This window comes from Elephantulus edwardii, unplaced genomic scaffold, assembly GCF_000299155.1.
Source record: "Elephantulus edwardii isolate Elephantulus edwardi_28Jun2011 unplaced genomic scaffold, EleEdw1.0 scaffold02907, whole genome shotgun sequence".
Taxonomy (NCBI): domain Eukaryota; kingdom Metazoa; phylum Chordata; class Mammalia; order Macroscelidea; family Macroscelididae; genus Elephantulus; species Elephantulus edwardii.
This window is the reverse complement of record NW_006402657.1, coordinates 1-4,984: the sequence shown is the minus strand read 5'-3', so window position 1 is coordinate 4,984 and position 4,984 is coordinate 1. Positions and strand designations below refer to the sequence as shown.

The following is a 4,984-nucleotide window of genomic DNA, read 5'->3' as shown; positions in this document are numbered from 1 at the left end:
CAAAAAGAGATCTTGAAAAGTGGAAGAATATCCCTTGCTCATGGATAGGAAGACTCAATGTTGTGAAAATGGCAATACTACCAAAAGCAATTTACACATATAATGCAATCCCAATACAAATACCCAATCCCATTCTTCAAGGAGATGGAAAAGGCAATCTCCAATTTCGTATGGAATGGAAAAAAGCCCCGAATAAGCAAAGCACTCCTTAGAATAGAAGAACAGTAGGAGGTATCTCACTCCCTGATTTCAAATCCTACTACACTGCTGTAGTAGGAAAGAGACTCTTAAGAAAAAGGCTACCCATCCCTGGAGCCAAGATGGCTGCTGCCTTGTTCTTTCTGAGGACCTCCAGGATAGGGATCGTTAAGATAGAAACTGGCCCAGAGGCTGCACAAGTCCCAGGTGGCCTTTTCTGTCATCTCAGGAAGACTTTGCTGGGATTTGTTTGGTGTTTGGCTTGAAGGGGGTGTTGGTTACAGGACACTAGGCCTGACCAGGGAGCCCTTGTTTAGAAAGTCTGTCACCAGAGTCCCTCTGAGCTGAATGTATGTCCTTGTCATAAAAATGACAAAGCCAGCCTTGTCTTCTGTCATTTTCACAGTGTTTGGGACTGATGAAAAAAGGGGGGCTTCAGTTGTTTGTTGCTGCTGTTTGGGTTGTCAGTCTGTGTAGTATCTAAGCCAGTATTTTATTGTTTGTTTATTTAAAGCTGTCTGGATCCATGGCAGGGAGTGGGGAGAGAAGTTACATGGTGAAGAAAATTTGGGCAATATTTGAATACAAGTGAAGGTGAATTTTTTAAAAAAGAAAAGAGATAAATGCGTTTTCTTGTGGTGCAGGGCACGGGGGTGGGCGGAGACAGAAAGAACACACAGAGTCACAGTACCAAAGGAATTGGTAGATAGGAATAATTTAGTAGCATGTGATCAAGAACCATTGATATTGAGGGAAGAAGTTCAAACTGTCCTGAAGGCATTAGTAAATAGTAAGGCCGCAAGAATGGATAGATTACCAGTTGACGTATTTTCATCAAACATCAAGATTCAGCTCTGGACTTGCCCACTAATATGTGCCAGAAAATTTGAAAATAAGCTGCCTGGTCAGCTGACTAGAAGAGAACCATATTTGTTCCCATTCCAAAACAAGATAATCCAGTATAATGTGGAAATTATTGGACAATATAATTAATACACAAATAAAGCACAGAGAAGCCAAAGAAGAAGGAAGAATTCAAGAACATAAGATTTGAAAAGGCAGCATGGCATGACAAAGTAAAATATTGCAACAAAATGTGCAAGGAGCTGGAGTCAGAAAATCAGGGCTGAACACGCTGAGCATTTCTTAAGCTCAAGGAAATTCAAATTCAAACCTCGAGTTGCTATAATCATGGATGCTTTAGCAGAATATTAAATGATCCAGTGAGTATTAAAAGAAGATGGAAAGAATATACTGAGTCACTGTATCAAAAGGAATTGGCAGATACAGAAGAATTTAATGAAACAACATATGAGCAAGAGCCTATGGTGATGAAGGAAGAAGTTCAGGCAGCTTTGAAGGAAATAGCAAAAAATAAGGCCCCAGGAATAGATGGTATACCAACTGACATATTTCAGCTAACAGATGCTGTCCTGGATGTGCTCACCAAGTTGTGCCAAGAAATCTGGAGAACAATCACTTGACTGGAAGAGATCAATGTTGTTTCCATCCCAAAAAAGGGTGACCCAACAGAGTGAGGAAACTAGAACAGTATCACTGATTTCACATGCAAGCAAGATTCTACTGAAGATCATCCAGAAACTACTGGTACAGCACATCAGCAGAGAACTGCCAGAAGTCCAGACTGGGTTTAGAAGGGGTCATGGTACTAGGGACATTGTAACTGATGTTAGATGGATCTTGGCTGAAAGCAGGGAATACCAGAAGAATGTCTGTCTGTGTTTGACAATGCAAAGGCATTTGACTGTGTAGATTATAACAAACTGTGGCTGACTCTGAGAAGAATGGGAATCCCAGAACACTTGATCATCCTAGTCGTTAGGCAATGAAACGCTGCATGGTTCAAAATTGGGAAGAGCGTATGCCAGGGATGTATCCTGTCTCCGTACCTTTTCAACCTGTATGCAGAACATATTATCTGGGAGGCTGGGCTCTATGAGGAGAAATGTGGGGTTAGGATTGGTGGACGATCTATCAACAGTTTGCATTATTCAGATGGCACAACCCTGCTTGCTGAAAATGAGGAGGACCTGAAGCACTTGCTGCTGAGGATCAAGGACTGCAGTCTTCAATATGGATTGAGGCTCAATGTCAAGACAGAGATTCTTACCACTGGACCAATTGACAGCATCAGGATGGATGGTGAAGAGATTGAGATTGTTCACAGCTTTAGTTTGCTTGGCTCCACAGTCAACACTCTTGGCACCAGCAGCCAGGATATTAAAAGACATATTGCGATGGGAAAGTCTGCTGTTAGGGACCTCTTCAAAGTACTGAAGAGCAGTGGTGTCTCTCTGGAGACTAAGGGGCATCTGATACAGGCCATGGTCTTTGCAATCACTTGTTATGCGTCAGAGAGTTATACAGTGACTAGGGAGGATAGAAGGAGAATTGATGCCTTTGAGCTGTGGTGCTGGAGAAGAGTATTGAATGTACTATGGATTGCTAATAAAACAAACAGGTTCATCCTGGAGAGGGTTAAACCGGGCGGGTCCTTGGAGGCAAGGATTCTGAGGCTTCATCTGACATACTTTGGACATGTTGTAAGGAGGGAATGGTCCTTGGAGAAGGACATCATGTTTGAGAGGGTGAAGCGACAGCACAGGAGAGGAAGGCCCTCTATGACGTGGATTGATTCAGTGACTGGGGTAATCGCGATGGGTGTATTGGAGACAGTGGGATTGGCATGGGACAGAGCCGTTTCGGGCTGTTTACATAGGGTTGCTGTGAGTCGCATGTAACTCGACGGCACATAACAACAACAACAACAACAACAACAACAACAACAACAACAACGTCTTGCTGAAGATTATTAGAAAACATAACAAGAGCCTCCTAGATATTCAAGCTAGATTCAGAAGAGGCAGTGGAGTGAGGGATACCATTGCTTATGTCAAATGGATCTTGGTTAAAACCAGAAAGGCCTTTATTTTTGTTTCTCATTAAACTTTTCTTTTATGGGTCTCACAATTCTGTGGCAAATTTTTGGTCAAACTGTTTCCATTTAAGAAATGCTGATTTTTTAAAAAACAAATGGCTTTTAAGTTGCCACATGAAAAAGAAAACAAATGGTCTACAAATTATTCTTTTAGTTCTGAAGTTTGTACAATGCATTGTTATCATTAACCAGTCTTTTACTATTAAACCTAAATGGTCAATTGAGACAAACAGTTCTGAGATTGTTCTTCCCTCAGTAATTAAGACTGGGTGGCAGGTATTATGTGTAACATTCATTCAGCCTTTTGAGCTTTGTGAGCAGACTTGATGACCCTGCCAGCTCCAGCAGCGTTATTGTCTACTGTTTTGATGATACCCACAGCAACTGTCTACCTCATGTCACAGACAGCAAGACGATTCAGAAGACATTAGTCGGAGCAGCTCTCCACACACATGAGCTTGCCAGGATTCATATCAGCAATGATAGCATCACCACACTTCATGAATTTGGGGCCATTTTCTAGCTTCTTAACGGAACGGTGATCGATCTTCTCTTTGAGCTCAGCAAACTTGCAAGCAATGTGAGTTGTATTGCAGTCCAGCACAGGTCATAATCAGCACTGATTTGGTCAGGATGGTTCAAGATGATTACATGAACATTGAAACCAGCTGCTTCCATTGGTGGGTCATTTTTGCTGTCACCAGTCACATTGCCATACATTTTTCACAGAGACTTTATTTTTTTGTGTGTGGACTATCAATTTGGATCCGATTGGTACAGGAGGGAATTGTCCCTCCTCCAGCAGAGCATCTGATGGATTTGAACCACTTACCTCTGGGATTGCAGTGCAGCTTCTTGCCACTAGGCCACTGAGCTCACTGAGACATTCTTAATGTTAAAGCCAGAATTGTCACCAGGCAGAGCTTCACTCAAGCCTCATGGTGCATTGCAAAAAACTTTATCTCAAAGGTAACATTGATTGGGGCAAATGTGACCACCATACCAGGCTGGAGAACACCGGTATCTGCCCTCAGAGACAGTACCAACACCACCAATCTTGTAGGTATCCTGCAGAGGCAGATGCCAGGGCTTGTCAATTGGACGATTTGGTGGCAGGATGCAACCCAAAGCTTCAAGCAGTGTGGTTCCACTGGCACTCTCATCCTTTTCTTTCCATCTCTTGAGCCACAGCATTTTAGTAGTTGGCTCCAACATGTTGTCACCATTCCAATCAGAAACTGGCACAAAGTTGTAGCAAATTTTCTTAATGGAAGTGCTACTTCCTTAACAGTTTCTTCATATTTCAACTGGCTATATGGTAGTTCCAGCCAAGACTGTCAACCATGGATACCCATTACCACGATTGGCACATCACTGTCACAGGCTTCAGCATCACAGCAACCATGAGTACCTCTGTACAGCAATGCACAGACCAGTGCTATACCACCTAGAGGAACATTTGACAGGAAAACAATTTGAAAACAATTTGGCCCTCAGGCTCTTTTGACTTAAGGCTGCCTCCTGGTTCAAACCCTAGGCCCAGGCTGGCTAGCCTCGTTCCCGGGGACAGAGCAAACCTGCACGTAACAAACACATTTCTAGAAAAGCAGTCGACTCCAAAAGCTTGCCGTGATTCCTGTGCTCACACCACCATGGAGAATTTCCCAAGACCCTGAGAGGAGCCAACCAGGAACAACATGGGCGCTTCCTCTCCCAGCTAGCTGCCTTTTGGCTTAAGGCTGCCTGCTGGTTCAAACCCTAGGCCCAGGCTGGCTAGCCTCGCTCCCAGGGACAGAGCAGTGTTGGCTGCAGCTTCCTGACTAAATC

At 43.4% G+C, this 4,984-nt stretch overlaps 1 pseudogene; it reads right to left on the bottom strand.

The window, feature by feature from the left end:
- Positions 1-3,449: 3,449 nt before the first annotated feature.
- Positions 3,450-4,521, bottom strand: LOC102853333 (annotated as a pseudogene).
- Between the last annotated feature and the right edge of the window lie 463 nt (positions 4,522-4,984).